At 42.3% G+C, this 22206-nt stretch overlaps 1 pseudogene; it reads right to left on the bottom strand.

The window, feature by feature from the left end:
* Window positions 1-16984: 16984 nt before the first annotated feature.
* Window positions 16985-17789, bottom strand: LOC148025846 (syntaxin-125 pseudogene; annotated as a pseudogene).
* Window positions 17790-22206: the final 4417 nt, after the last annotated feature.

The following is a 22206-nucleotide window of genomic DNA, read 5'->3' as shown; positions in this document are numbered from 1 at the left end:
CTTGATAGGTTGGAAGCAAGATCTAGGTGAAGGAAGCTCCAAGAGGTGTGAACTATGGCTGCCCACAACTTGTTTACAGCTTATGAGACCTGAGAACTGAAGTAAAACTCTAAAATAATGAAGCAATACCTCAACGTCAATGCCCTGATGGTGTCTCAATAGGCCGGGAAGAAGTTTGGGAAGTCGAGGAGTGATGGGAGCTCAAGAGAATGAGCTAAGGCTGTCGGGAAGGAGACCCAATGCGAGTGGGGAGTTGATGGGAAGTTGAGAATGCCACAAACCAAGCTCAAGAGTCGGGAAGCCGAGCTCTGATACCAGTTGAAAGGGAGAGAAGGACCGAAGCTTGGACTCGAGAGCTATGGCGAGAGAGCAAGAGCAAGAGAGAGAGAGAGAGAGACAAGAAATGGGAACTCCAACAGTCACAATGTGTGACCGGGCCTTCCTTTATTCAAACTGTCACTAAAAGAATAAAGAATAAAGTGACGGTGATGGACACCCGGCACCTGCAACATGTAGTGGCAGTGACTGTCAATGTAGTAATACATGGGCGGCTAGGCAGAGGCGCCTTTACCCCCAACAACCCTATCAAGCCAACTCACAGAAAAGAGCACCAAAGCTACACGACCTTTGTTTTTTCACTCACTCTAATTTCCATTACTCAAAGCTCAATTAAAGAAATCTAAAAGCATGATTTTGCACATTGTATAGAAAAGAGTACACACACACACCCACACACAGAGTGAGGGTAAGTTGAGGACTAACTGTAAGTAACAAGGAACACACCTGGACAAGAACTTGAAGGAACCCACCAGTAGAAGAACCAAAGACATATAAGGGATATGGAATCCCCAAAGGTAGGACCAAGCAGAGAATGTAGCAAAAAATTAGAATGCAATAAGGACAGACAATACCGCGGAAGTGGATTTGCCCGACCTTATCGACTTGATCAACAACTTGGCAGAACAGAAAGTCCTAGACATGGAAGAAGGCAGCTTAGGCCGTAGAAGCGACGAGGAGCTTAACCTAGGAGACTTTCTTGAGATTGTCCAACAGTTAGTGTAGAAATATGACACTCAAACTTGGCTAGAACACCACGGTAGACCAGCCGAGGACATCATGGCACACCTAGAGGAGGAAAGAAAACTGACCTGTAGAGCTCTGCAAGGCCTAGCTGCGTACAACCAGGATTAGAAAACTAGGAACTTATGCCAGAGCTTAGAAATGCGAGAGATCCAGAGAGTGCTAGCCTTAGCGTTAGAGAGTGAGAGAGCACTAGAAGGAGATCTCACACTGAGTTAGCTCCTAACAAAGTGGTTACTAGATAACACGACCATAGAACAAAGCGTTGTGGCATTGGAAACATCCCTACTCACAGGGTTGGGAGTCAAACAAGGCTCTAAAAGTCAATAAAAAATCCATGTGATAGCAAAGCAGCTTGGACAAATACCAAGCTATCGACGACCCATACAGCTTCGTGGAGCAGTTTGAGTAGGTTTGCAAGGCCAATGGCTCATTGATCCTACTCAACGCTCTCAAGCCTTCGGACTGTGCTTAGGCGACAAGGGTCTTAGTACATAGGTCTAGATGTTGTGGAGCGTGTCAATTTCAAAGGCTTGAAAAATATCTTCATTAAGAGATTTTTCGAACCGAGATACTTCGATAACCTGTTAGTGCGACTTATGAACGTCAAGTAGAAAGAGTGAGAGGACATTCAAGATTATGCAACCCACATAAGGAGCCTCTTCAAGATAATTCCCATGGGTGACAGACCAACTGAAAGGGCGGTATCCATGGTATTCATCAATGAAATTCGAGGCAAAGAGCTCTACAAAGCCTTGGTCGACAACTCAAGCTTGCAGCGAGACGCACTAGCAAGGGTCTTTGAAGAAGCTATTAGAGTGGATGATGGGTCCAAAAATGGGCCTAGGAACATCTGTAATAACTAAATGCACACTAGATACATCTAATATTGCGTTTGTAGCTGGATAAGAGTCCAACGGTACCTTCCCCAAAACCCCTTAGAGGGGGTATCCCACACATATTGGCAATAAGTGCCACGTATCATAGACATAGGAGGCACCCCATGGGCTAATTGCCATGGCCCCAGTGTAGCTCTCCTACATCTTGGGGATTGTCCCCTCGATGCGATGCTTTTACATTTAAACACATTTGCACATGACTCCTCTCTTTTCAACAAGATCTAGGAGATACCATATTTTCTCACCAATAATTTCCCCTAAGAAATGAATGGCTAACCTACGGCAAGGGGAATCTCACCCTCTCAAGCGTGGGTCAACTATAATTCAAACAATTGCTATGTATTTCCAAGAGTTGATACCACATGTATGATCAATGCAATAGTGGATGTCTCATTGTGCACAAGCAATTATGTTTCGAAATTAGCCTATGTGCTAGTACACAAATGAATTCCAACTAATACGTATATACTTCGTCACAAAAACCTAGCACCAAGGTGAACCTTGTACTACTAGATCCATTCTTTCTAACTAGGCCATTTCCTAAATGCTATGCATAGAAAAACAATTAGAATTTGTAGTATTTCAGCCCTCAAACTGTGGCACAAAATCCTACTCCCCCTCATCGTTTAAGTTTTGCTTTGTTGCATGGGTGTATAGAGGTTGTTTTGTCATAGTTTAATATATAAATAGCAATAAATCACACACTATGATTAAAAAAAAGAGCAAACTGAGGCCAAACCTCATGCTTTTCCACTATCATACATTCACAACCACTTATTATATTTTTCCCTATTTTTCTAAGACGTATTTCTATTTTTCTCTTATTTTCCTCCATTTTCTCTATTTTTCTAATAAAAATATTGATATATTTTCAGAGCTATGAATCTTGATTCTTAGAACAGTAGAAATATAGATTTTATTGGCATTTTATCCCATGTGTATTGGTTTATCCCACCTGAAAACACCAAAAAACCCATATTTCTCATAAAAATCCTATTTTAAGGGTTTCTAAAAATTATTTCCAGCATTTTAACTTTGTGTTTTCTGATTTTTTCATCATGCAAGCATAGAAGAAATAGTAAACAACATGTCTACCAATTTTCACTCCATAATAACAACATTGGCTTAATCAAATGTAAAAAACAAGCAATTTTTCTTTATAAAATAAAATTACCAATTTTTTCCTTCTTTGCGGGTATATTTGATACGGGACTACAGGTTAGCCCTCATTCAAGGCTCACCCCACCTCTGAAGAGCCAACTCTAGCCCTCCATCAGTCCGAGAGTGATCCGGTACCATGCCGAACAAGCATCCTTCAACCGGGTCTCTTCTTGATTCTTCCCACATGAATTGCCTCTTGGAAGAGAGAGAGTGAGGAGAGAGAAATATTGATTTTCATCCTCCATATTGATGGGACCTCAAATGGGCTGGCACTGGCTATGGCACTAGCCGAACCTCATGCTCAACAGAAAAACACACCCAGACGGCCTTGCGGGCCAGGAGCGTCTATCTGCTGCTAAAGGGCAAACTATCCTAAAGCCTAATCTATACGTTTATAGTTTTATAGTCCAACGTTTCCCTTTCTATAAACTCCACAGAGGGAGAACCCTTACACATTGGCAATAAATGCCACGATAATCACGTACATGGGAGGCAACCTCTCGGTGAAATCACCGCGGCCTCACTGTAGCTCTCCTACATCGCAGGGATTAGCCCCTTGATGCGCTGCTCAACATATAGAACAAACGAGCAAACTCCACTCTTTCATTTTGAAAATATTCTAGGAGATACCATGTGTCCTTACCAAATAATTCCCCAAAAACGAACGTCTATCCTACGGCTTAGGTTGCCTCTCCACACTCAAGCGTGGGTCATCATAATCGAAAACAGGTGCTATGCATCCAATCCTTTGTATTCTGATACCATGGTTGACATGCACATGCAAAAGTGGATGATCCTAAAGTGCTCAAACATAATTTTCAATCAGGAATATGTTGTGCACAACCAGGCTTTCCAATGCTCATTCACTAACTCGTTGCGGCGATGTAAGAATAGCATCGAGACAACACTCATGCTACTATTCTCTTAATTAAAATACAACAAACTCTATGTCATGATATGCATCAGAAAATCAGCAACAATCAGCACGCAAATCGCACCATTCAAACATCCTATCCCCCTACGTTTAGGTATTGCTTTCGTTGCATAGGTGTAGAGGTTCATTTTCTCATGTTTTAATGTATGAAAAGCGATAAATCACAAACTTTGACAAGGAGATAGGGCAAACTAAGACTAAACCTCATGCTTTTCCACTACCATACATCCACAAACAATCATTATATTTTTCCTTATTTTTGTGAGCCGTATTTCTATTTTTTTCCTTATTTTCTCTATTTTCTTGATTTATTTGGCAAATAAAATATGCTATTTTCTTATTTTTCTTGTTCCAATCACTTCAGCATACTAACATTCAATTTATCTTTCATTTTCCCCCCATGGGAACACCTTTTACCCACCCGAAACGGAAAAACTACCATTTTACTGCTAAAAAACCGCATTTTGGGTTTTTGGGAATTAAATAGCACATGCAAATCATTGCAAAATAAAAATTTTCTAATACACAACAATTAATCATGATGCAACTAGCACACAAACAAATTTTAATCCAATAAGAACATCATTATCATCATAAACTATAAAAAATCCTTCATTTCCTTCATAAAAATGGTCATACCGTATTTTTACGTAACCCGAGATGCATTAAATGACTATATGACCAGCAGACAGAGCCTCCATTGCTCTCAATCCAATGCTGCACATCAATCTTCAACATCTCCATCAATCTCCATCACTGCTTCCTTCAATCTCCCTCCCGATTCCTCCTTCAAGATAGTGCATATGAACAACCCATAGAGAGGAGAGAGAGGGAGGAGAGAGAAATATTAGATTCTGATCTCTTCATCCACACAGCCATTCCTCGTGCGAAGACCGGTGATAGAATCCAGGAAGAGGGAGAAGTTGACGGGCAATGTCGGTTCCATGGGTTCTTTGCAGCCTCCATTCATGATTTGTTGGGGGGGGGGGGGGAAGGGGCAATGTTCAGCGCCATCTCTTGCACGACGTGCTGCCGCCATTTTCGTGAAAAAAAGGGAGGGGGGGTCAAGGTCCCAAAGGGCACCCCCCCTTTGGCCTAAGTGTTGTCCACCCTTTCAAATCTTGGCCAATTTTTGGCCTCTTCCGCGTCCGGGCTCCGTTTCAGCCTCTTCCGCGTCTCGGCATCTCACACTGACTAGTAGCTCCCGGCATCCCACAGGGCAGTCGGAAAAATTATCAAAAATCCACAAGTGTCACTCGGGCGCCTTTTAAAAACCATCTTCCACTTGGTGCTTAAAATCGTCCTAGCTGCAGCCACCGCCTTCGATGTTAAATATTTTTCCCTAAATTCCATATTTTTTGGCAAATTTTAGGCACATCCCGGGCTCAAAACTCTGCTCTCATTGGCAACCACGGGATAGGGCGACTCAACCCATCGAATCCCATAACAAATCTGCACAAAACAACCAAAGGAAGCATCAAGCTCATACAAAATAGATACATATGAAACCAAGGCATGAAATCCACAAGGAGTAGGCCTAGCATAATCTGATAGAAGATCCCAAGCTAGTCACTAATCGACTGCTCCAACATGGCCAAACTAAAAAGAACTATCAAAGAAGTCTCCCTAAGTGGTGGTTTGAACTACCTACCTAACTAAGGACAACACAACCAGGAGCTCCTACTAGGTGAGGACTCCTATAGCCTGATCAAGAAGTATTTTTTTTTAGCACATTTCCTCTTTTAGGTTTTTATTTTTCCATAATCAGGCGTGTAAAAAGGAGGGAGCTGAGCGTAGTGACCCAAGGAGAACAAGGCATCGGCCTCAGGTCCTATCTCAGTACCCAAGAACCTACCAAGCCCTCGCAAGGCGACACTTAATCCTTTTCTAACGCTCACTTTTATTTTCGCTCCAACCTTCCTTACTTTCTTCTTTTCCAGCGAGAGGACACCCCTAGGAAGACAAGGCATCGGCCCCAGGTGGCCCCGGGTCTGACTCGTCCCCAGGAATCTACCAGGCCTTCGCAAGGCAATGAGCAACTGCTTGTAAATTTTCCTTTATTTTCTTTTCTATTTTTATAGGGGTTAGAATCCCTTTTTACACACATTTGTATATATTTATTTTCTTTGAGATATTCAGGGTTTTTTTTTCCTCTCTATCATCATCATTTTTCCTTTGGCAGGCTTCTCTAACTGCCTCACAACTAAGCAAGAACTCCTAGAACGGTTGCCTAGCAGGCTAGCAGAACAGGGTCACTAGGACTACTTTCTAAAACAGGTCTTTCGATGCCTGGCAATGTCTTTACAGGAGGCAACGACTACTCAGCCCTTCCTCAGATAGGCCTAACCTAAACCTGGGACTTCATGCCTTGGACTCTGGTCCCCAATCAAGAAAATAAAATCCCTGACAAGTACACAGACACATATAGCATAAAAACACATTACTTGTAAAGGAGAGATATCACTTGGATAGGGACACGAGAAGCTTCCGCGCGACATAGGCTCCTTCCAAGCTCTTCTTTGAATCTGCCTAGCATAGGACTAAAATAAGAAACCATTAACCACACTCGTACAAAACAGACAACTGGCCCTCTTGGCCTAATGAAATAAAACATTTAAAACCACGCAAAATTGGCCCTCATGGCCTAACGAGATCAAATAGAATAGCACCTACACATCCCTCCCCGAAATAGTACAGATATACAATAATATGCTACTTTCCAAGGAGGAAAAATAGTAGGGCTCGCAGCCCTAACCTAAATGCATAAGATTATGACCCATCCCTCCAGCATATATAGCAAGAGGTGTATGCATAACATGTTGTCTAATCAGCCTATGGGTCCAGGATAACAACGGTAGATGGGTCTCGGCTACTCTTTGCATCACCCATATCAACCATTGCCTACCATATATTGCATGATCTGATAACATTCCCCACAAGCGACCGGGTCTTGTCTCATTGTTGATAGCAATATCCAAACTAGGACCACTGTTGAAGAAAAGGTCTTCCTCATAAGCAAGGTTTGCCAGTGAATCCGCAAACTGATTCCAGTAACGTGGAATGAGCTGAAGAGACACTCTCTCAAACTCCTCAAGTAGGGTCATGGTAGTTCGATGATACATATAAAGGATAGGATTCCGCACTGTGTATGTCCCATCTGGCTGATTCAAGATCAATTGGGAATCCCCTTTAACTAACAATCACCGAATACCACCTTGCTTGGCAATATGCAGTCCCATGATCAAGGCTTTATACTCCGCCATGTTGTTAGTGAATCCTATACTAAGATAAGCAGCTAACTTAATCGTAAGTCTATGTCGGGGATCTCAGATTACTACTCCAACACTCCCTTTTTTATTAGGGCCCCTGGATGCTTCGTCAAAATATAATGTGTACGTCCACAATGGGGTTACACAGCCTGCCATCATGAACTCCTCTATTCGTAATTATGATAGTCAAAATTTAACATGTTTAGAGGATGAACTGACGGCTCCATCCCACCTTCTTCATTAAACTCAACAGGGATACTTGTCAACATTCATAAGTAGTGATGGCAGAAGACTTTGATCTCCCACACAAAGGTTCCGTCTTCTTGCTCAATCACCTTGTATCCAAACTCCACCATATAAGTTTCCCCTGATGGTATCTCTGCTCCAGATATGGGTGCTCAAAATAAGGAATTAACCGCCCCATCAACCAACTTTAAGCTCTTTTTCAGGTCTCTAATCAGCCCCAGCATAGACCTGCAATGCATTTCTCCGTGTTAGCATACTTAGAAATAATAAGGTTTAATTTTATTAAGATTAATCTTATTTTTAAATTCTACTCCCTGCAGATAAGCTAGTAGAGCTATAGACCTATTTTTTCCTATCCTGACAATCTTATAGGGGCCATCCCATCTAGGTTCCAGCTTCCCTAGAAATAGCTCCCTACGCACATCGTAGTACATAACTAATTGCCCTTTTTTAAAGGTATAATTCTTTGCTTTAAGGTCATGCAATTGCTTCATCTGACGTTTAGCTACCTCCTGGTGTAATAAGCTCTGCAATTTCAGTTCATCCAGGTGGGCTATGGTCGTGAAACGTTTAAAGAGTGCATCCTCATCTCCCAAAGAGTGGTTAATGGCAAACCGTATGGTTGGCAACTCAATTTCAAGGGGTAACACACACTCTTCCCCATAAACTAATTTAAATGGAGTATGGCCGGTAGCTCGCTTGAACGTTGTATTGTACATCCATACAGCCACATACAACTTCTTGTCCTAGTCTCGTTTCTTCTCAGAGACTATTTTAGACAAGATACCCACAAGCTTCTTATTAGTACTTTTGACTTGTTCGTTGTCTTGCGGATTATAGGGGTTCGTTTTGTTGTGCTTGATTTGCCAAGCTTCAGTCAGGATTTTGATCACTTTATTCAAAAAGTGGGTTCCATGGTCCGACACTAGTTCCTTCAGTGAACCAAAACAGCAGATAATCTGCTCTAAAAGGAAACTTGCAGTCTCTTTTGCATTGTCCTGCCTCATCGCCCGCGCTTCTGACCATTTTGTAAAATAATTAGTTGCTACTATAATTACCTCTTCTGAGTAGTAGACGACGGGGTGATAGGACCCACAAAGTCAATGCTCCACTTCTCAAATGGAAGGATAGCCATAATAGGCGTAAGTGGGCATTTCCTATTCTCTCTGTTGTCATGTCTTTGACAGGTATCACATCTCTTAACATACTCAAAGGAATCTTGGAAGATGGACGGCAACCAATATCCAGCTCTTAAAGCTTTCTGTGCCATCAACCATCCAGCAAAGTGCCCTCCACATGCAGAGCCATGGCACTCTTCTAAGATAAAAGGAACCTCGTCAGGCATCACACATCAGTGATAGATATCATCAACACCCTACCGATATAGTGTTCCTGCGATCAAGGAAAACTTCAAAGCCTGTTGTCTAATTTTCCTCTTTTCTGATTTTGATAAACTAGCTCCAGTCTCTCCCGTTGATAGATAATGCATGATAGCAGCATACCAAGATGGGATAGAAGCTGTATCAATTTTAAACATTTCTTTGATATCACTTCCTTCAGCCAAAGTCTCTTTCGGCTCCCCAAAATCCACAAGGCATTCCACAATACCCTGCAACTTCGGCGGCTTACTCTTAATCTCATAATTGAACTCCTGCAAAGTGATTAACCACTTTGCCAGACGATCAGGCAGTTGCAGCTTATTCATAAGCAATCTAAGCCCTTCTGCCTTCGTATAGAAAACTACCTTCTCATAGAGGATGTAATGCTTGAATTTTTTAGTCGCAAAGACCATCACAAGGCACAACTTCTCCATGTAGGTGTAATTGATTTCTAATATGCCCAATTTTCGACTAGCAAAAGCTATCGGATGATACCACTTTTCCTCCCAGATTTGGGCTAAACAATTGCCTCTTTTGGGTGCTTTTAAAACTGATGCTTTTACTAGCTCCTATTTCACATCCTCGAAAGCTACCTTACAAGGGTTGCTCCATACAAATAGACAGCTAAAGGATAATAAGTTCCTTAATGACAACGTCCTTTCTGCCAAGACATTTATAAATCTCCGATAGTACCCTAACGATGACAAAAAGCTATGTACCTATTTCGGAGTGCGTGATGGACTCGTAGCGACTATAACCTTGATCTTTTCAGGGTCAATTGCGATCCCTATTGAACTAATCACATGGCCTAGCAATAGCCCATAAGGTACTCCAAAGACACACTTCCATGGGTTAAGAGTGATACAAAATTGTCTGCAGCGCTCAAAGCACTTCCTTAAGATAATCAACATCCTTCCCCTCACAGTGGCTGCCCCCAGGTCATCGATAAATACTTTCAACTCATCTGGGGAGATGTCACCAAAGGTCTTGTCTGCTGTTCATTGCCATGATCCAGGTGCATTGCACAAACCAAAGGCCATCACATGGTACGCAAAAGTACCAAAGACAGTAATGAAAGTCGTTTTCAACTTGTCCTCTTCTGCAATCGCCATCTGGTTGTATCCTACAAAGCAATCCATAAACGAATATATTTCCCTACCCGCTAATTGATCCAAAATCTGGTCAATAAATGGCAACAGGTAGTAATCCTTAATCGTCTACTTATTCAGCTCTCTAAAATCTACACATAGTCGTATCTCGTTGTTTTTCTTCTTCCTGATAACAACTGGTGAACACCATTATGTGTGCTGTACAGGGAATATTAAACTAGCTTTCCGTAACTTCTGTAACTCCTCAAACAGCCTGTCCCTCAATTCAAAAGGCATATGCCTTACCTTCTGACGCACAGGACGACTACCTTCTTTTACAGGAATAGTATGAATAGCCAAGCTGGGGGAATGCCTCTCAGCTCATCATAACTCCAAGCAACGATGTCGCGGAATTCTTAAATCAAGGACACATAGTCCTTCCTTTTTGTTGAACTGAGCATGGAATCTAATTTAATTGGCCGCGACTCATTCGGCATGTCAAGGTCCAACTCAATCACATCCGCATCTCTTATCCTATCTTGCGGCTCTATCGGCTCATTTAGAGTTATCTGATAAATATCCTCTGTAGTGGACCCCCCTTTAGATTCATCACTGGATGATGTCTCACTACCAAATGGATCATCTGCGATTTCTAATTTAGTAGAGGATAAAGGAGCTCACTCACTCTGAGGAGACTCAGGGTAAGCATCAACTATTACTCGATTAGCACCTCTACCTAGAACCACTCGACCGGTGGGTATATCGACTTGACAGTCTGTTCGTAAAATCCAAGGCCTACCTAGTAGGACTCGATAGCTAGGACATCCTGCAAATCTTATTACCCTAAAGGTCAACAAGCATTCTACACTTGCAACTGTAACATGGACTTTAGTAACGCAACCTTCTGGTTGCCTTAGACTATCATCAGCCATTCTAAGAAGGGTGGAGCTATATTTTTGGATGCCTAGACCCAACCTCTCCATCAACTCTGAACTCATGATATTGACGGAGGACCCAGTGTCTACGATAGCATGCTCCACTAATATTCCATCCACGTATGCTGGAACCCTATGGCAATTCTTTTCAGCATGATCAAACCAATCTTCCCCTACTCGTGCTATGCCCAAAGGTTCTACAATATACCCAAAATGCAGGATCTTCTTGAATTCCTTGCATACTCCTGGAGATAATTTAATCAACTGTAAGAGGTTTACATCTGTATTGACTTCGCAAAGAGAACTTGCTAAATCAAAATCATGATAGGTAGCCAAAGCTCTCTTTTCTCGCCAAACCATCATTCCTTTTGGTCTTGGGACCGGCTTTGGTGCTTCTTTTTTGGCTCTTGCCTTCTTTCTTGGCACTTCCTCATCCTTCTTAGGATCGGCTTTTTTGTCAACATGCCTTAGAGGTCCACCTTCCACACTAGGATTCAGGACTTGCGTCCCCTTATCCCCTTGCTTAGGGTTTCCCTCGACCGGTTTCGCATTATCCTTATCACCCTCTTTAGCCTTTTGGCCTCTTGTCACGGCTTGTAGGTTAGAGGTTTAGTGCCATTGACGCGTATGACCTCGATAAGGCTGACTCCATTCCCTTGTGGCAACTCCTCTACAGTGGCCTTTCCCCTTTGCAATATTTGTCTTGGTCCATCATTTTGCTGGAGGTTATTACCTTGCGCTCTATGATTAACTAGACCTGGCTGTTTCCTCCCTTGTTGGAGGTAACTAATCTTACTCCAACAGGTAGCAGCTAAGTGGCCCGACTTCCCACAAATATCACATTTAACATTTGGACAATTTCTAGGGAAATGTTGTCTGCCACACCACTTATAGCTGAATCTTGAGGGACCACCCTCTTCAGGGTGTCGACTCCCTATCAGATTCTGCTACTTCTTCAAGAGATTGACGTCAATAACTATTTGCCGATATTGTTCAGAAATCATGTCGGTGTAGTGTTTCATCATATCCTTAACTTCGCTAAGGACATTAGAGGCACTCGACTCATAGCCTTGATCATCTATCCGTCGTTCCATTGGCATAACAATTTGATTAAGCATTGGTTGTTGACTCACAGGAACAACATTAGGGTTCGAAGCTTGGTCTCCAACATTTGGTGGAGCCAACTGACTAGCCATAGGCATAGTCACACTAGGAGGAGTTGGCAGCAAAGGTATACTTTGAACCATGCTTCCTCTCCCATTAGGGTTATTCATAGGCATCCCTTGACTTCCATTCAACAATGGTAAATTGCCTCCAGGTACTAGACCCGCATTAAGATTTATTTGAGAGGAGTAGGCAATTTGTAATCGTGACTCTACTCCTTCTGCCCACGCGATGGCGGTGTCTATATCAGCCAAAGCCACATTGCTCAATTGTACCTGAATATTGAAATCCAATCTATGCAAGAAGTATTGCAATTGGGCAGCTAGCAGAATAGGAATGTAAGTTTGTAACTTACGAAACACTTCCTTAAGCTTCTTGGCATGTTACATTCAAAACACGCAACTAGTATTCGCCTCCTCTTTCAAGGGCATATTCTCCTTAGAAAGCTGCATAAAATTGGTCGATTGTGGTTATGGTTCCAGTTTCTATGCTATGATACCATACTGCAGCCCTTCCTTTTAATGTCATTTTAAAGAACATCATAAGATGTCCCTCATATTGGATGCGGTAATTAAACATTAATCTTTGGAATTCACAAATGTGAAACTCCACATCTTCTTCGGCTAACCCATTAAAAATGGGCAAAGGCACTCCTAAAGCTGGCAGATCTGGCGTCCTTGCAGGAATTGCAATGGGTTGTGCCATGACAACAATCGGATTAGCAATAGGAGTTTGGACTGATGGGATCACACCCCCACTTGAAATGGGTTGACTTGGTGGAAGAGAGGAAGAACTTGCGCTTCCTCCTGCACCTAAAGGACTATGTGTAGCAGTTGGGTTACTAAGACCACTACCTTTTATGCATATCGGGCTACTCCTTTGAGGAGAATAGCAACTTACAATCTCTAACCGCCGTCGTCTAGCCCTCTCAGCACGTTCGGCTTTTTGTATTTTGGCTTGATGGTCCTTGTCAAAGGACATAAACCAAATTTTTGGTCCCTAAAAACCCTAGATTCGAGAACCACCACTTGTTGGCAGCTCCTGGTAGACGCAGGGGTGCATGATGGGACCTCAAATGGGCTGGCACTGGCTATGGCACTAGCCGGACCTCATGCTCATGACAGGCAAACACACCCACACGGCCTCGCGGGCCAGGAGCGTCTATCTGCTGCTAAAGGGCAAACTGTCCTAAAGCCTAATCTATGTGTTTATAGTTTTATAGTCCAATGTTTCCCTTTCTATAAACTCCACAGAGGGAGAACCCTTACACATTGGCAATAAATGCCACAATAATCACGTACATGGGAGGCAACCTCTCGGTGAAATCACCGCGGCCTCACTGCAGCTCTCCTACATCGTAGGGATTAGCTCCTTATTGTGCTGCTCAACATATAAAACAAACGAACAAACTCCACTCTTTCATTTTGAAAATATTCCAGGAGATACCATGTGTCCTTACTAAATAATTCCCCAAAAATGAACGTCTATCCTACGGCTTAGGTTGCCTCTCCACACTCAAGGGTGGGTCATCATAATCGAAAACATGTGCTATGCATCCAGTCCTTTGCATTCTAATACCATGGTTGACATGCACATGAAAAAGTGGATGATCCTAAAGTGCTCAAACATAATTTTCAATCAGGAATATGTTGTGCACAACCAGGCTTTCCAATGCTCATTTACTAACTCGTTGCAGCGATGTAAGAATAGCACCGAGACAACACTCATGCTACTATCCTCTTAATTAAAATACAACGAACTCTATGTCATGATATGCATCAGAAAATCAGCAACAATTAGCATGCAAATCGCACCATTCAAACATCCTACCCCCTATGTTTAGGTACTGCTTTCGTTGCATAGGTGTAGAGGTTCATTTTGTCATGTTTTAATGTATGAAAAGCGATAAATCACAAACTTTGACAAGGAGATAGGGAAAACTGAGACTAAACCTCATGCTTTGCCACTACCATACATCCACAAACAATCATTATATTTTTCCTTATTTTTGTGAGCCGTATTTCTATTTTTCCCATTATTTTCTCTATTTTCTTGATTTATTTGGCAATAAAATATGCTATTTTCTTATTTTTCTTATTCCAATCACTTCAGCATACTAACATTCAATTTATCTTCCATTTTTTCCCCATGGAAACACCTTTTAACCACCTGAAACAGAAAAACTAGCATTTTACCGCTAAAAAGCTGCATTTTGGGTTTTCGAGAATCAAATAGCACATGTAAATCATTGAAAAATCAAAATTTTTTGATACACAACAATTAATCATGATGCAACCAGCACACAAACAAATTTTCATCCAATAAGAACATCATTATCATCATAAACTATAAAAAATCCTTCATTTCCTTCATAAAAATGGTCATACCGTGTTTTTACGTAACCCGAGACGCATTAAATGACTGCATGACCAGTAGACGGAGCCTCCACTGCTCTCAATCCAATGATGTACATCAATCTTAAGCATCTCCATCAATCTCCATCACCGCTTCCTTCAATCTCCCTCTCGATTCCTCCTTCAAGATAGTGCACATGGATAGCCCATAGAGAGGAGAGAGAGGGAGGAGAGAGAAATACTGGATTATGATATCTTCATCCAAATATCCATTCCTCGTGCGAAGACCAGAGATAGAATCCAGGAAGAGGGAGAAGTTGACGGGCAATGTCGTCTCCATGGGTTCTTTGGGGGGGGGGGGGGGACGCAATTTTCGGTGCCATCTCCTGCACGACGTGTTGCCACCATTTTCGTGAAAAAAAAGGGAGGGGGGAGTCAAGGTCCCAAAGGGCACGCCCCCTTTGGCCTAAGTGTTGTCCACCCTTTCAAATCTTGGCCAATTTTTGGCCTCTTCTGCGTCCGGGCTCCATTTTAGCCCCTCTGAAAAATCTTGTGCGTCCGTCTCGGCATCCCGCACTGACTGGCAGCTCTCGGCATCCTGCACGGTAGTTGAAAAAATTATCAAAAATCCACAAGTGTCGCTCGGGCGCCTTTTAAAAACCGTCTTTCACTTGGTGCTTAAAATCGTCCTAGCTGCAGCCGCCGCCTTCTATGTTAAATATTTTTCCCCTAAATTTCGGATTTTTTGGCAAATTTTAGGCACATCCCGAGCTTAAAAATTTGCTCTCACATATCTAGGCAGCCATTCCATGGGTGGAGACAAGTGATAGGGAGAGTAGACATGAGGGAAATCATGCATGTAATCTATTGAAGGGCTTACATTGAAGCTCTACAACCCCCCATAAAAAAAATGTCGCCATCTCCAAGTATGTCATTAGTTTTTTATGCGCCCAAAAAGAATGGCCCCCTCCCCCCCGAAATCATTTTTAGTTGGGGGCTCCAAGGGGAGCTCCCAAAGGTCACACCCCTTTGGACTTTCCAAAGTCCATTTCCACTTGGCCCTTTTCGCCCTTGGCCTCCCGTCAGGCCTATCTCTTGCGTCTAGTGATTTGGCCATTGAAAAATTCTAGGCATTCGTCCTGAAGTCCCGCATTGCCAGGCATCTCCAGAAGTCCTGTGTGATAGTCAAAAAAATTATGAAAATTTCCCAACCGCCTCTCGGTGGGTCTTTAAAGCACTTTTGGACATTGCCGCTTAAAATCGTATCGATTGCAGTTGCCGCCTTCGATGAAGTCTATTTTCCCCCTGAAATTTGGAAATTTTGGCTATTTTTAAGCACTTGCATTTGCTGCGTTCAACAAGGTCTATTTTTTTGTGAAATTTAGAATTTTTGGCTATTTTTAACCACTTCTCAGTGTCAAAAATCATCTGCCATTGGCAACCATGGGATAGGGTGACTCAGCCCGTCGAATCCCATGAATAGATCTATACAAAAATAACCAAAGGAAGCATCAAGCTGATACAAAATAGATATGCATCAAAACACATCACAGCTCTCACTCTACCCCCTAACAAAACCAAGGCATGAAATCCACGAGGAGTGGGCGTAGCATAATCTGATAAAAAGCTGTAATGAAGCAAATTAGGCCAATGGAAAACAATGACAGCAGGCTAAATGCCTTCGTGATAAAACTAGAGGTCTAGGGCTGAGGGTTTGCTATAAATAGGTAGCCCTAGCCAAAGTTAGGGGCCTTTTGCCATTTGGACATGTTATTCATGTAAGTTTTCTTGGTAGTCACATTAGTTTTCTTGTCCTTCACCTACATGGAGGTGAGTTTCCATGGCACCAGCTTGGGGTGTGTTCCAAGAATCCTTTCTTGTATTCATGTTTTCACCATAGGTTAATGTAGTGATTTCTTCATTTTCCATTGTTCCATAGTTAGATTTTATGGTAGTCTAGGACCTTTCATTACATTGGTATCAGAGCCTTGCTTTGATCCAAGGCATGCTTTAATTCCATCATTTTCATGATTATGATCTGGCTGGGGAGGTCATTTTCATGGAAGATCTAATTACAGGCATCATTTCTATGTAACTGGAGTTGAAGGCATACTGCATGCAGAAGCATTAATGGCAGCTTTCTTGGGAGTTTACACAACATCTCTGGACCACAAGGACTGCATGCAGAAGCATTAATGGCAGCTTTCTTGGGAGTTTACACAACTATGGCTGGAGGTATTTTGGTGAAGAGAAAGCAAAATTGCTGTCCTGTCTCATCTTCCTCCATTTCTTCACCGACTCAATGTTCTGCTTCTTCTGCTGTGCCTGCTCCTTGAGACCAGAGTATCTGCCTTCATAGAAGCTCGCCTCATAAAGGAAAGCCTTCTGGCTTTGGATGCTGATGCAAGAGCCTCTTTCGATTGTACATGTGACAGTGGACTGTGTGTCGTGCATCTGCTGTTATTTCCTGCCAAGCTAGCCACGCTCTTCGAGTTTCTTGTTGCTTTTGTCGATGAAGGATGAGGCGTTCTGCACCGCGGCCTCGATATTGTTCAGCTGCTCACCTTGTGCCTCGACCAGGGCCGCCATGTCCAGGAAGATCTGATGCAGATCCATCAGATTCTTCTCAATCTCCTTCACGGTCTCGTGCCTCTCTTGGATCTCCTTAATTGTCTCAATGATTTGCCCTTTCCCTTGCTCCTGGATGGCCTTCTGCAAGAAGGTCTTGCTCTCACCGGTGTTGATCATGCGCTCAATGGTGGCATCGTCGGCCTCTTTGCCTGTGACTGTGAAATACTGTCTTGCAATGGTGTCCTTATACTGAGACATCATCTTCTTGTGGAGGGTCTGGAAATCGTCCATGATGTCCTTCGAGGTGCGACGAAGGCCATTTGTGATGGACATCCTGGTGCGATCTGTGGATGATCCGGCCTCGCAACCAGGACCTCCTCCACCATCAAACTAGGTCCTCGTTAACGTCGAGGTGCGACGAAGGCCATTTGTGATGGACATCCTGGTGCGATCTGTGGATGATCCGGCCTCGCAACCAGGACCTCCTCCACCATCAGACTAAGTCGCTGTTAACATCGATGTCACCAGGCTCACTGTATGTGATTGTTAGAGTTTGCAACCAGTCTAAGTCACCAGGCCAGCTGATCTCTTTAAGCTTTTCATGGAGGACGATGGAGTTGTAAACTGCATTGGAGCGAGATTCCTGGACAGGAATTTCATCGAGCTCCTCTCCGTTAGACTCTGAGTCGTCGTCTTCATCCTCCACCATCAGAGTCTTCTGGTTGTGGAACTTTCTTATCTTTTTCACGATCCCAAAAAATTGCCACTCTGTTTCCAGCTTTCATCCCAGATGTAGTATCATCATCTTTCCTTCCCTTACCTTCACCATTCGAGACAGAAGCTCTCCTGATTGACAATTCAGACAGATTATCTGCAGTGACCTTGTCTCCTGACTTAGAGACAGTAAGAACATCAGTAGTCCCATTGTGAGAAAACTGGAGTGCAATGAAGCTAGAAGTACAGAGTCAGAGTGTTTGTTGAAAGGCAAGGGGAAGAGCTGATGCAAATCTTCCAAAAACAGCAAGCCGAGGGATCTGGTTCAAACATAAGATGACCAGAAAATAGATGTATGCTATCCTGTGGAACTGCTCGAACAAATTCTTGGGCACAAAAGAGAACACACTTCTTTTATGCGAGCCATTTCAGTCGCTCTCTCTCTCTCACACGCACAGAGTCAGTCTGATAGTGATCAGTATCTGAATTTAAAAAAAAAACATTGAGTTTTGACTGTTGCTACAGTTGTTGCAGAACCTGAAAACCTGATCTTCTACAGAAGGAGATTCACTCACTCCTAGTGTAGAGGGTATGTCAAATGAGTCTGAACTGTACCTTGGAGCAGAGGGAGGGGATGACTCATCCTTATTTGGAGTCACTTGCTTTCCCAGTTCTGACTGCTGCAAGCTGTCAAAAGCAGAAAGTCTAGTATCAAATTGTGTTAGCTGACCAACTGTGTCAAGTTGCACCTCCTGGTCGATATTACTTTCTGTCTGTCACTTGCTTTCCCAGTTCTGACTGCTGCAAGCTGTCAAAAGCAGAAAGTCTAGTATCAAATTGTGTTAGCTGACCAACTGTGTCAAGTTGCACCTCCTGGTCGATATTACTTTCTGCCTGTCCTTCCAAGTCTATTCAAATGCAGCAGCAACTACTTTGTCACAGACTTGGGCATGCAAATAATCAGCTAGACTAATTGTGGTCTCTCCAAGAATGCCAAACTGAGACAAACCCATAGAAACAACAAGCTTGTACAGCTCTTTGTCAGAATCCTTTCCGCTGATATTCTCAGATTTCCTCATCTTGATAATGGGGCTTTTGGCCTTTGATGCTTCCTAAAGGTTCCTCATATATATAACCAGCAACAGAAGTGTGATTTATGCAGCAGATTTCATGGACAAATGTATTTTGCTTTGGTGTACTGCTTGAGAATATGGCATGCATGCTAGTCAACTTCATATCAGGGAAAAGCCTTGCATTCAAAAGGAGTTTGTAATTCACTGCTGCCCACATCAAAATATCCATGACCATTTCTTGAAGGTTGAAGAACTTGGACAGCATAGACCGATGGAGCATTCTCAAGGGTAAGATGCTCAAGTATTTGTTTGTTTGATCAATGGAAATTGATCAATGAACATCTATGGACAAATGGTTCAATGTTATGGATGCAACATGGTAATGAAGAATGGCAGCAAGATGTATTCTCTCTTGGACAAATGGAATGCAGGGATGAGTATGCAATGAATGTACCATACAATCTACTTCAGCCCTACACTTTGGAAGAGTTAGTACTTTGATGTATGTAGGGGTATGAATAGGGCATACATGTTCATTGGCTTCCCTATGGGCAAAAGAGAGTCTCTTTCAGTGAATCTTGACTTGGATTCATATTGACCATTTCTTGGGTATTCTTAAGCAAGATTTGCTTCAGTTTTGGAATTGCAGAGGTTATTTTCATCTATTTCAATATCCTATAGCACTTCCCTACTCCTTTGAGTGTTTTGGTGTTGGATATTTGCTCAAATTTTGATGAGAAGTACAAAAGACACTTGAAACAAGGCATTCACTCTTTACAGAGTGTGTCTGGCTGACAACAAAAAGCATTTCCAGAATTGTCTGTACTTATCCATTTGTAGAGCTTGATAACTCATTTGAAAGAGTATTGTATAAGCTTCAAACAAAGCCATAAAACACTCAATTTGGACAATTGGAGCTCAAGTTATTGAGGATTTTCCACTGCTGTATACTCAGACTGCATGTATAAAATGGGAGACAGACATGGATATTTTGTTGGAAGGGTGGATAATCATGCATATAATGATCCATATGGGCAGTATGAAGCTTGTGCATTATGCATGAATGGTGGGTAGCATCAATCTTATGCATATGAGCATGATATGGGTGCAAATAATGCCTATGGCACACACTATGCAGGGTACCAAGGACAGTCAGCTTATGTCATGGATTATCATGAGGAAGAAGAAGTACTAACCCGTCCTTTCTCCTTCAACAATGTTCATGGTACCTACTTATCAAGCCGTATGTTGGATGATCTCACTTCTAAAGGTCTATGCTACAAATGTGGAGAGAAGAATGTTATTGGTCATCCAAATGTATGCAGGGCACAGCATGTTAGAATTTCAGTTATCTTAGAATGGCCTACTCCTTTTGGCACCCGAAGAAAGCTTATACCTCATCAAGAGCTGATGGAAATGAAAAGACAACTCATATGCTATAAATGTGAGGGTCAATGGTCTCCTATTCATGAGAGTTACTGCAGGAGTAGTCACTTTGCTACAGCCCTTGTATTGGAGGATTCTAATGTAAATGTATCTCAAGTGGAAGTGCAAGTTTGTCATGGACAGCAAGAAGAGGATAAAGATGTTGATAATAAAGTTGAAAATGTAGTGGGAAAGCTTAGGGAAATGTCTCTTAATGCAATGCATGCAGAAATTTGTAAAGAGCAAGCATACTTGGAAGATCAAGAAGAAGAAGATGATTCAAATGACCAAGTTGAAGAGCAAGATGATGCAACTGAAGATGAAGACCAAGAGTATGCAGATTCAAATGAAGATAGTGCACAAGAAGAGTTTGTTGCAGATATGAACGACAATGTATATGTGCATGATGATGAGTTATCATCGGGTAATGATGAAGACATGTATCAGCCTATCCATGATCATCATCAGCCCATAGATGATCATGGACTGCGACTACCTTATGATGGTATTTCGACTGAGTATGATTTTGGTTATGGGGCTAATATGACATATGACTTTGATGTGTCATTTCCTTATGATCTAGGGATTTATCTTGATGATTATGAAATTTTGGATGGATTTCCATATGACCCGAGAGGTTGTGACCATTATTTTGGAGGATTTCCATATGATCCCGGAGGTTATTATGGATGATTGGATGATGATTTGACATCCCTTGACCTGCAAATTTGATTGACAGCTTGTCTTCATTGATTTTGACATGGTTTATGGAAAAAAAAAAAAGTTGAAGAAGAATGAGCTTATTGTTTAATACAGCTTGCTGTATTAAATTACTGTCATGAAAATAAATGATCTGACATCATCAAAGTCATCATTTGATGATTGGATATGATGCTTCTAGGTGTATTCTTCAAAATGACACCTCATTTGTTGGATTTGGAGCTATATTTAAGAAGTTATGACTCTTTTTCTATCACTGCCCTTCTATGGACAACATGAGCAACATGCAGGCAGTCATCAACTTCTTGGACCATGGAATCTTCTTCAAATTGTGCTTTCGGACATTCATGACATATCCATTGTAATATCTTCCTATTTGCAGCTTTGAGGACAAAGCTAATTGAGGCAGGGAGGGTTTGTAATGAAGCAAATTAGGCCAATGGAAAATAATGACAGCAGGCTAAATGCCTTTGTGATAAAACTAGAGGTCTAGGGCTGAGGGTTTGCTATAAATAGGCAGCCCTAGCCAAAGTTAGGGGCCTTTTGCCATTTGGACATGTTATTCATGTAAGTTTTCTTGGTAGTCACATTAGTTTTCTTGTCCTTCACCTACATGGAGGTGAGTTTCCATGGCACCAGCTTGGGGTGTGTTCCAAGAATCCTTTCTTGTATTCATGTTTTCACCATAGGTTAATGTAGTGATTTCTTCATTTTCCATTGTTCCATAGTTAGATTTTATGGTAGTCTAGGACCTTTCATTACAAAAGCCTAAATCTAGTCACTAACCAATTGTTCCAACACAACTAAGCTAAAAAGAACTATCAGAGAGCTCATCCTAAGTGGTGGTCTGAACTACCTACCTAACTAAGGTCAACTCAACTAGGAGCTCCTACTAGGCGAGGACTCCTATAGCCTGATTAAGAAGTATTTGTCTTTTAACGCATTTTCCTTTTAGGCTCTTATTTTCCATACTCATGTGTGTAACAAGGAGGGAGCTGAGCGTAGTGACCCAAGGAGAACAAGTCATCGGCCTCAGGTCCTGTCCAGTACCCAAGAACCTACCAAGCCCTCGCAAGAAGGCGGCACTTAATCCTTTTCTAAAACTCACTTTCCAGCTAGATGCCACCCCTAGGAAGACAAGGCATCGGCCCCAGGTCTAACTCATCCCAAGGAACCTCCCAAGCCTTCGCAAGG

The sequence above is a fragment of the Lygodium microphyllum genome, chromosome 14 (assembly GCF_053477565.2).
Source record: "Lygodium microphyllum isolate KBCC chromosome 14, Lygodium_microphyllum_v1.1.10, whole genome shotgun sequence".
Lineage (NCBI taxonomy): Eukaryota > Viridiplantae > Streptophyta > Polypodiopsida > Schizaeales > Lygodiaceae > Lygodium > Lygodium microphyllum.
This window is presented reverse-complemented; position numbering and strand designations above follow the sequence as displayed.